The 12,159-nt window shown below is 32.7% G+C and overlaps 1 protein-coding gene across 1 annotated transcript in view; it reads left to right on the top strand.

Moving 5' to 3' along the window:
* Nucleotides 1-12,159, top strand: part of MCTP2 (multiple C2 and transmembrane domain containing 2) — a 646,489-nt gene that overhangs the window by 467,125 nt on the left and 167,205 nt on the right.

Here is a 12,159-nt window from a genome sequence, read left to right as displayed (position 1 = left end):
TAACAGAAGTAAAAAAATTGCTTAAAATCAGTTTATCTGGAAATATGTGAAAAATAAGTGGTATGTGTATTCAATACTAAACTAACCCTTCAAAGAAGTTACAGAAGAAGAAATCACAAGTGGAAAAAGTTCTGAAAAAGTTTCCACAAGTGGAAAACATTCTGAAAATGTGTAAATAGGAACAGTTAAGCCCTGGTAACTCAAAGTCCTAATAAAGTAAGTTTTAAATATAACATCTTAATTTTATAAAATTCTTAGAAATGATAACTAATATTTGTAATGATATCTAAAGAAATATTATTTTTGTGACTTTAGATTAAACTCGATTCAATAACTCTGGTGATATATGAAGAATCACTTGTTAGTATGCAAGTTTTTTTGGTACATATATGAAACCTTCTTCATGAAAAGTCTTTTTTTTTAATTGAGAAGGTTTTAGAAATTTCTTAGGGAAAGTTATACTATTAAAGTCATACATTGTGCTGTTTAGAAGTCAACAGTGTTAAATTTGGAACCATGTATTTTATTTTGGACCAAACATTCATCAACTGATGGATGGACAAAGAAGATATATATGCATTGAGTTTTTATCAACTGTGTTGTATAGCAATCAACTTATTTATGATCATTTTTATATGTATTTTTTACAATTTTTGGAGGAAGGGGTGATTTTTAAAATTCTACCGACTATGCTCTTCAGTTTGTTTAATGTAATTGTGCATTCTATTGCATTGCTCAAATAATAAATTTTATGTTTCAGTTCCAATTATATCTTAAGTTCCATTTTATATGTTGGAAATATGAAACTGATGCCAAGGAAGTAAGGGTTTATTTTAAAGCTAACCATCATTAGGAAATAATTAGCATGTACCTCATTAGCCAAAAGGTCATACTTAAAAAAGCATGAAAATATGCATCCATTTATTCACTTAAAAACTTGTTGAGCTGGTCAAACACAAAGATTGAAAGTGATAGCTACTAAAACTTATGATGGGCATATAATAATGTATAAATATAAGGACTTGTTTTTTAAAAAGTTATAGACTGGTAATAAAATAAAGACTTTCAATCATTATAGCCCGTGGAGATTTCAACATGTAGTTAACACCTAAAATCTAGAAACATGTAGTTAACACCTAAAATCTAGAAAATGATTAGAAAACTTTTGATATTTCCAATAGTAAAATTTTAAGGTATGTTTTTACATTTCCATTCCAGTTATGAAATATATATTTATAAGATAAATACCAATAATTAATTTAGACCTGCATTAGCTTCCCTGATCTAATAAATAGTTAGAAATGCAACTTAGGACAAAGTAGCTACCCTTCTAAATCTTCAGTTTCTTTTTTTGCAAACAATAATGGTCAACTTTTCTGCAGTGCTTAATATGTGACTAGAATCTTGTTAAGCATTGGACTATTTAATTATTTTAACTGCAAGAGGTGTGCATGTGTGTATGCGTGTGTGAACTGAAACACAGAATAGGTCAGATATCAAGATATTACAATTAAAAAATGATGGAGTTTAAAGTTGAATCTATTCTTGTCTAGATTCATTGCTTATGATCATAATAAGTCCACATGGTTCCCACTGAAAATTATGTATGACAATTCAAAGAAAGAACAAAAATGAAGTGTTTAACATAGTGTCTTGCTTGTATAAAATGCTCAGTTGACATTAGCCACAGTTACAATTATATTAATAGATCTATTATTAATATATGTTATTTATCATATACAATTATATATTAAATGCATAAATATAAAACAAAGCAAAATTTAGTATGATATTTTTAGTGTTCTTTAGATCACCATAAATTTTTAATATAATATTATGGAAACTAATATAATCCAGATATAATGCCTGTACCAGAGTTCTAGGAAGCTGAATAAACAAAGAAGCATTCAAAGCAACTCATTAAAATACAAAGAATTAGAATATGCTGGGTCCCAGAGTCCAAAGATATAGAGTGATTGGGTATGTATGGTAGATAGTGGATATGTTTTCATTGAGCAAATATTTACATTAATTAAACAAAAGAAATCAATGTGTTGAAGATCAGTGAAACCATTTACCATTGCCAGAGAAGGTATTTTAAGACATTGCCAAGAGAAAGTTACAATGAAACCTGAGGTGTTGAATTACAATTATAGATATCATTACATTATGGACAGATAAATAGGGTATAGGCAGAGTATATAAGTGTATATAAATATATTCCAAGATATATTTTCACGTTTTGTCTATATAGTTTGGAATGTGAAGGCAATTAACACTCTAGTAATGAGCATATTGAGAACATTGGTACTGATTTTGAAAGGACATCTGCCATTAAATGTCACCAAGTTTACGTGGAAAAAAGTGCAAGATGAGCCTAAAACATTGTTTTGTTCTAGAAAGTAGGAAAATGCACAATGCATTGTGTGAATATATCAAAAGGCACATTTGTTCCAACCTGCAATTAGAGTTCTTGGGCCCCATTCTCTGCTGCACTAAGGAAAAGGACAAATATTTTAGTTTTTTCCATATGCCTTGCACCATTCTAGTAATAAATTTTATTAGTGGTATGATAGTCTCCATACAGATCATAAAACATACCCATAGTTTAAACCATAAATTTATCTGTCTCCCATTTAAGTACCTAAAAGTAGATAGTTCAAAGCTATAGTGTTGGGACCCTGGATCTATCAATCACATCACTCTATTGTAGAAGGTTATATTTGAAAAATCATTTCATGTTCCAAGATATCCAGTCATCATAAGTCATGATATCTCTAATTCAGTGAAGAAGGAGAGGAGAATGAGAAGAAGATGAAGACAAAGATGAAGATGAAGACGAAGACGAAGACGAAGACGATGAAGAAGAAGAAGAAGAAGAAGAAGAAGAAGAAGAAGAAGAAGAAGAAGAAGGAGGAGGAGGAGGAGGAGGAGGAGGAGGAGGAGGAGGAGGAGGAGGAGGAGGAGAAGAAACAGCAGTAGAAGCACCAGAGGAGGAGGAGGAGGAGGAATAAGAGGAGGAAGAAGGGTGAAGAGGAAGAAGAAGAAGGGTTTATGTTTCTTTAATGACATTTTCTACCAGTGACATTTCACACCTACAGGAATTTTCTTGCAAGAGCCTGGTCATATGACCATACACATCTGCCAGGGTGAGTAGGAAACACATATATTTCATGGAATTGTATGCTGAATTAAAAGATACATATTTTATTACTATAAAACAATGATAAAAATTGATATTGGAAGAGTACAAATAACAATATTTACTCCAATAATTATTCTTAATTCATTCACACACTCCTTTGCCCCCAATTAATCTAAATTACTTTCAATACATTCAAATCTATAAGACAGCACTAAATTTCCTTTTCTTGTAAATCTGCTGTCTAGTCTAGTCTCACTAATTTTCTCTATTTATTTGCTGCACAGATGCCCTTCTGGGATCATCAGTCCTGACTATCCTATTTATTTTATTCAATCAGGTTGGTGGTTTCATTAGGAAATGTTTGTTTTCTATATCATTACAACTTTTCTCATGGGATGATCAAATTCCAAAGAAAAATAATACGTTTTTTTAACTGTTTCTAAATGCTATTCTATTCTTATCAAGACATCTATCTTTATTTTTTTTATGCTTTTCAGGGGATAGATCTTTGTTTTCTGACATCGTGCAGGAGGGGCAGAATAACCACATATGATAGGGATTACTGTCCAGGGAAAGGTTTCCTCAGATCTGTCATGTGAAGTTAGAGGGAGATGATTGTGAATAAACCAGGAAGCAGCTTTTCACCAGAACCACATGTGCCAGTGCCTGGATTTTGAACTTTCTAACCTCCAGAACTTTGAGAAATAAAATTATATTGTTTACAAACAGGTCTGTGGTATTCTTTTACAGCCCAAATGGACTAAGAAATTATGGAAATTATGGAAAATAACTAACCAAATATAAAAAATGAATATACCCATATAATTGGAACTGCATGCAAACTGGATTTGAAAAGAACCGTGGTTTAGTAAGTATACTGAATACTGAACTTTTATTCACATCTATGTATCTTTATAAATTAGGATTTTCACTTGTGACAGCCATTAAATGAAATATTGACATAAATTGATCTCGATTTAGATTTTGAGTTATTGTACTGAAAGTTTGAAATACTACTTACATAATAATGGACCTATTCAGTCAAAGTGATTCTCTAAAGTGTATTAAAATAAATAATTGTAAACTATCAACATAGTGATATGAGTGTAAGGAAGACTTTGTTTCATTAAAAATATTATAAATAACCAAATTCTTTACTGTAAAATGGTATATTACATGGCACATGTTAATTTCAGCTTTGGTTAAAAGAAAAAAAATACTATGTGAAGCCAAAAGTATCCTGAAGCTTTAAGTGTAATGAATAATCTTGAAAGAAGAAGAAACAATTGACGCAAGTTCCATATGTATGCAATAACCATATGTATTATACTATTAACTAAATAAGTAAAATTCCTCTCTTTACATTATAGGAAGGATTTTTCTAAATTGAAAAAAAAGAAAAGAAAAAAAAGAAAAAAACTTTTTTTAAGAAAAATATGTCAGAAGTGTGATTTTACTAATAGCTGATTATTCTTGATTTGTTATCCTCAATCTAAAATGAATCTTAAAAGAAATTAAATTTATTATAAGGATTATTTTAGGGGGCATTTCACTTAAATTATTACCTATGATTTCTTTAAGAATTGTTTTTATGAATAAACTATGAGCTCATTTACTTATTATTAAGAATTCTATTAATATTAAAATAATTATTCAGAATCTAATGAATTTTAAAATACAATGTACAATCTCAGTTTGAGGCATAACATGCAAGCCATTCATTTTTCATTAAAATACTTTAATAATATATTGACACATTAATACATGCAAATGTTTCTATTTGAAATACACTTTCATTTTGGACAATTCATCATTTTTTCCTGATGGAATGTTCAACCAAGGTTTTTTGTTTGTTTTTTAAAATTTTATTTTTAGAGAGAGACAGAAGGACAGAAAGAGAGCACGAGGTAGGAAGGGCAGAAGGAGAAGTAGAGAGTGTACAAGCAGGCTCCCCACTGAGTGGGGATTCTGAAGCAGGACTCCACGCAGGGCTCTACCCCAGAACCCTGGCCTCATGACCTGAGGCCAAAGCAAGGGTAAGAGGCTGAACTGACTGAGCCATGTAGGTGCCTCTGTACAACCAAGATAAACCATTAAACTCAAAAAGTATCATCCTTCATTAATAAAATAAAAGAAAGCAGAAAATATATTTTTTTAAAAAATTGCATGATAATACACACACTAAACACTGAATTTGGTGTCTTTTTGATGTTTTTCTAATTATTAACCCTGGAGGGGAAAGAAGTAAGGAACTGTGACATAGTTATTCAAGAAAAGAGAGAATGCAAATCATCTCAATCTTTCTCTCTAAAAAAGCTGATAATTGAATTTCTAGAAATAAGCTACTAATGATTTGCTAGAACAGGGAATCTCAGAGTTGTTCTATATACCTCTATGACTTTATCCACCAACTGAAAAGCTCCATGAGGTCAAAATGATTTTCATGAAAATACTCAGGCATTATTTGTCTTTTATTTAAATTTTTTATTATGCTGATGCATGCATTTCTCATACAAAAATAATTTTGGTTAAATTTTTAACACTTCAGCATGAATCAAGTCAGTGGCATCAAACTGTATTAGTAGTCATTGCATTTTACACTTCTTGAACTAAGAGGAAAAATACAGCCAGTGCATTTAAGAATGTCCTTGCTAACTGTAATGGTTAAATTTTGTGTCAGCTTATCTAGCTTATAGTGCCAAAGGCATAGACCTTCATCAAACACTAGTCTCAATGTTAACGTCAAGGTATTTTGTAGATGTGATTAACATCTGCAATCATTTGACATTGAAAAATGTAGATTACCCTCAACAATGCCTTCAGTCAATTGAAAGAAACAGGTTTACAATAGAAGAAAGAATATTGCATCAAGGCCTGAACAGAAATCCTCACTGAGTTTCTAGATCCCTGGCTTGTGTTATGGATTTTGAATTCAAGAATGCAAACATCAACTCTTATCTGAGTTTCCAGCCTAATAGCCTCCTATACAGATTTTGGACTTGCCAGTCTCATAAATATATGAGCCAATTCCTTAAAGTAAATACATATAAGTATATAAATATAAATTTAATATAAATATAAATATATATAAATGTGTGTGTGCATGTGTGTTTGTGGGGTTTTTGTTGGTTGGTTGGTTTGTTTTTGTCTAAAGAACACTGACTGCTACAAATTTTGCTACAGAGATTGGTTTCAGAGGGACAGAATCTTAAGGATGAGTTCTCTGAATTAGTTCTGGGGTTTGTGAAATTGACTCACTCATCTGGTTCTCATTAAAGATACTAATTATTCTATATCCAGTGGCAAAGAAGGCACTCATCATCCATGACAAGAGGTGGCAGTAGAGATATGCAAATTATCACTGTTAGATACAAGAGGAAAGGTTCTGAGTGACCATGTATTTGCTATCATAAAACATTTTTATCAAATTAATGAGTGTAATGAGATTGGCTGGTTGCTCCTAATGCTGTACAAAGTACAGAAACAGAATGAGCTCAGGGCTTTAAATTCCCTGCATGAATGGCCTGGAAGTATCTATGTCTTCCCTGAACGAAACCCTTATCTCCTGTATTCACAAAGATGATATTTCTAAAATCAAACCCAGAGCTTCATCCCGTGAGTGGTTGAATTACAGCCACAAATTGAATTCTCAACCTCACAGCGTATATGTTATTATGTAAATGCATTGATTGGAAGGGGATAGGATCCTGAAAATCAGAATGGGACATATGAGGAGGTCTTGGCGTGCTGGAGACAATAACCTGTATATACATTCTGCCAACTTCACGCCTGAGGAGGCTGACTAAGAAAGCTGTAATGTCTTCCTTTTAGGTAGTTGTCTGGGAAGATACTGGCTATATTCTTGTCAGGATCCACCCTTGCTACTCCTCTTTGCTTCAAAACTTTTAACGAGCTAGATTCAAGTATCAGTGGGGCTTAAAGATGAGGTACAAAATGGGACCTATGAGGAGATCTACTATACTCCAAAAGAATTACATGAATACTCCAATTTATACAGGCATAAATTCTGAAGATAGGGTGATAAATATATATCAAGAGTCTAGGATAATGGCAGAAGGAACATTATCTTGAATCTAACTAAATTGTTGACATGGACCCACTCTACAGAGATTTTGGATCCAGCGTTAGAGTTTGAAGGGTTGGAAAAGTCTCTGTTTATCTCACTGACTTTCTGAAATATGGACCAAAAAAAAGTGGCCTACAATAAATTATGTTGAAAAGCCCTAACTACCTTGTATTTTGTAGAAGAAAGTATGAAAAATTTAGGGAGATTTGAATGTTAGAGTGGATTTATCACTAAGACCTGTTTGCCCACTCAAGGGTACATACCTTTTACCATATCTGTGAAAGATATACCTGTGAGGGGAGACTCAGCATATTTGAAGAGTTCTGTAGGTCTTCTTTTCTATCAATCAGAGACTGCCACCACTGAACTGAGACTCTTAAATTCAATGGGAATAATTAGATGCCAAGAGGTCAAGTGACAACATTTAATTGCAAAAGACAAGGTGGATATGGTTACTGTAATTAACAGAAAAGCCAAGTGGTAAACAGGTAAGTCTGACTTGCAAAAACCATGGTGTCCCTAGAAGAGAAGCAGAGGGGCAGTCCTTTAAACCCTTACTTGATCTGTATAAGTAGAAGAGTTCCAGGTCAGGTAAATCAAAATTTAATCTTAATTACCAAGACAAAGAATCATAGCTTCTCAAACAATTCCCACACTGGAGCCTGTTTATGAGCCTAGAACCACTTGAATGAAGGAGGGCTAGGTCTCTTAAAGTAAGGACCCCAGTACACTGCTAAAAATATATGCTGTTAATCTCTCTCAAATTCCCCAAAGGGACCAATTGCCAAAGTGATTGTATTTTGTGGAAGAAGGAATAATTAGTCTTTCAGGGGATTGCTGGACACTTGCTCTGAATGGACGCTTTTTCAAGGAGACTCAAAATCTTCCTGTGGCCCACAAGAGTCAGAGAAAATGCTTATGGCACTCAATAGAGTTTTATCTCAGTTTCATTTAAAAGTAGAACCAGTGGCTCCTTAAACACACCTTTTGGTTATTTCTCCAGGTCCAAAATGTGTAATTAAAATAAACCTTGGCAGAATCACAGGACTGATTCCTTCACCTGTCAAATGAAGGCAATTGTGCAAAGTCTAAAAGGAAGCCACTGGAACCACCTTTACTTAGGAAAACAGTAACCCCAAAGCAACACCATATTACTATAAAGGATTGCAGATTAGTGCCACGAGCAAGGTTTTGAAGGATACAGGGGTAGTATTCCTATGGCTTCTTTCCATTCAATGTACCTATTTGCCTGCACAATGGATAGTTGTGTAAAGGGAGAGAATGAAATGAAGTAAGAGAAGTATGTTGAGCAAACACTATGAGTGTGCAATTTTTCTATTGCTACATATTAAATCATGGCCAGTTTAGCAACTTAAAACAACATGTATTTTTCATCTCACAGTTTGTATGCATGAGCAGTCAGTATATTTTTATTACTCTCTGTTCAAGGTCACATCATACTGAAATCAAGATGTAAGCTAGGGATGTGATCTCATCTGAGACTCAGAGTCCTTTATGATCCTTACTGGTTATTGGAAGAATTTAATTCCTTTTGGTTGTGGGACTGAGGGTAGTGCTTCCTTCTAACCATCAGCTGGGGGATGTTCTGAGCTCCTAGAAACCTTCAAAATTTCCTGCCACATGTCCCTCCCCACATATCTTGGCAGATTGTTCTTTCAAGGCCAGTAGAAGGATCTCTATCTCCCTTCAATTCTCTCTGACATTTTTTTAAAGTCTCATCCAGGAAAATGTCCATTTTGAGTAACTGAAAGTCAAATAATTAGGGACATAAATCACTTCTTCAAAATCTGCTTGTCATATAAATTGGTGTGATTATGCTAGGGATGTCCCATCATATTCACAAACCAATTTACAACAAATAGGAGGGGATATGTGCATCAGGAAATAGGAATCTCAAGGCTTCCTAGGAGCTGCCTATCACAAAGACTTTGGGTGCTGGGCTGAGTTTTTAAAATAAAATGCGTAAGTAATAGCAATTTATCATTTAGAAGTAGATAGTAATAGAATAAAAATAAAGAGAGAGTGCTCCAGCAGTGTTCTGGAGACAAATTTGGAAATGTAAAATACCGGAGACATTTAGTTTAGATTGGTTTATTAAATTAATAAATTATTAATTAGAAAATCCTTGAAATGAATAAAGTAATGTTAACCAAAATTAAGATTATTTGCCTTGGGTCACCTGAGTGTCTCAGTCAATTCAACATTTGACTCTTGGTTTTGGCTCAGGTCATGATCTCAGGGTTGTGAGTTTAAGCCCCCTGTCAGGCTCTACACACAGTGGAGAGTCTCTCTCTCTCTTTCCCTCTACTGCTTCCTAACCCTCTGCTCACACACTTTCTCTCTCTCTCTCTCTCTCTTTCAAATAAATAAATAAATCTTTAGTAAAGATTATTTATTTCATGTAATGAACAATCATGTAAATTAATTAAAGAATTTCAAAGCATTAATAATAAAATGTGTGAATAAAGGAAAAGAATGAAAGCTAAAGTTACCCAAGCCTGAGTAAGAAGAACATCTAGAAAGGAATTCCAATTTCAGGGGATAGAGTTCCAGGTAAGAGACTTGGTGTACTAATTTTCTATGGATGATATAAAAATTACCATAAATTATGAATTAAAACAACATACATTTATTTCATGGTTTCAAATACAAAATGTCAAAAATCAAAAATGGGTCATGCTAGGCTAAAATCAAAGTGTCTATCCAATCATGTTCATTCTGGAGGCTCTCTGGGAGGATATATTCTGTTTTCCAGTTTTTTTAGGTACCCACATTCCATGGCTTGTGGTTCTCTTCATCCATCTTCAGAGTCAACAATGATATTTTGATGTTTTTGATATAGTAATATCAATTTATTCTGACCTCTTCTTCTAATTCTCTCTTTAAATTTAAATGATCCCTATAATTATATTGAGTTCCCTTGAAAAAATCCAAATAATCTCATCACAAAGTCAGCTGATTAACAATCTGGAGTTCATCTACAACCTTAATTCCCCTCTTACCTATAAAATAGCAGTCATAGCTTCAGGGAATTAAGATGTGACATCTTTGCAAGTCCATTCTTCTTCTTCTTTATTTTTTTTTGATTTAAAAATACTTTATTGCTAAAAAATATGCTAACAATCATCTGAGCTTTCAGTGGGTTTGATCACTGATCACAGATCACCATAACAAATACAATAATAATGTAAAAGTCTTAAATATTATAAGAATTAACAAAATGTGATAGAGACATAAAATGAGCAAAAGCTGTTGGAAAATGATACCAACAGACCTGTTTGATTCAGGGGTGTCCTAAACCTTCAATTAATAATAATGAAAAAAAGTTATATCTGCAAAGCACAATCAAGGAAAGCACAATAAAATGAAGTATGCCTGTACTTCCAAATTCCAATAGCATTAATAAAATTCTAATCCAGAGTAGGGGGAGAATATTGTCATATGTCCAATCAGCATTTTCCAACTAAAATATATGTATAATAGGCTTATTTCTTGTACCCAAGGTTGTAAAACTTCTATTCATTACCAAGCACAACAAATGTACTGAGTCTGACTTATACCTACATGATTTGTTACAGAAACAAACAAACAAAAAATCTTATAATAAACTTCTCAGATTTAAGATTTTCCAATATTCATGCTAAATAATTGGGAAGAATTTCAAGAATTTCCTGTTCATCTAGGTCTTTTTGTGTTTGTATGTGTCTCTTGGCATTCCTCTTCTTCTTCTTCTTCTTCTTCTTCTTCTTCTTCTTCTTCTTCTTCTTCTTCTTCTCCTTCTCCTCCTCCTCCTCCTCCTCCTCCTCCTCCTCCTCCTTCCTCTTCTTCTTCTTCTTTTTCTTTTTAATTAGGTGTGTCCATTATTCTGCCTGTCACACATAGATAGAGGAAAAGACATTCAAATTATGAATGTTTCAGGTTATTTCACTTATTTTAGTTTCTTTAATAAAGTACACATTTTCCATTTTATCCCCCCAAAACAACAAACTACAGTGGCACTGAGGTAGTCTGGTTGACTTGTTTTATTTCTATTTTAGTAGATCCAATATTTACCCTAGATAAACCATTATAATATCCATTCCTTAATATTAAAATCCAATTAAAAAGAAAGTTTGTTTCATATCTAACTTAGATTTTTTCATTTATTTTTAATAATTCAAGTGTTGGAGCTACAGGCTTATATTTTTGTCAACACAGGGATATTTTTTTGTGTATCTTTGAGAGTAAAGTGTTCAACTCTGAGCAATGTCTGTGGGCACCACAGACCATAGCAGGTGATTTTTTAATTTTTGTTTTGTTTTTATTTTTGTATATGAACAATTCCACACTCATAATAAGTGTTCCTCATTAACATTAATTCTTTCTGCAAGGTCAAAAGGAAAAGACAGTCAACTCTAATTATAGCTATTGTAGACTAGAAGTGATGTGTTACTAAATAACTCTTAACATTCTCAATTTTGTTTTTATAGGTTTTATTGGAAATGAGAAAAATGCGTGTATCTCCAAAAGCACCAAATTAAAGAATTTGAAATGTACATGGATTGCATTCATTTAAGTAAAAAGTGAGACACCTTTCCTTACTATCAAAATGATTTTACTACTATTATTTCTCAAATTATTAAGGAACTAGAGAAAAAAACATTGTGTAGTAAATTTCAGGGGACTTACTCTTTTTGTATCAAGAAATGGAAACCCATTTTTGTATCAGGCCTTTTTGTATCAAGAACTGGAAATCCATTTTTTAAATATTTGAGAAATATATTATTTATTATATTTACATATGGGAACCTCTTAGAAAATTTCTTAGGAATTCAGAAAGATAAACAATGAAGGATCATAGGGACAAAAAACTAGAAGAGCTCCAAAGATCAGTTAATTCTCTACTCCACATTTTTTTTCCTCTTTT

Source organism: Mustela nivalis, assembly GCF_964662115.1.
Source record: "Mustela nivalis genome assembly, chromosome: 6".
In the NCBI taxonomy this organism is placed as follows: Eukaryota; Metazoa; Chordata; class Mammalia; order Carnivora; family Mustelidae; genus Mustela; species Mustela nivalis.
The sequence above is the reverse complement of the archived record's forward strand: the minus strand, read 5'-3'. Positions and strand labels throughout refer to the sequence as shown.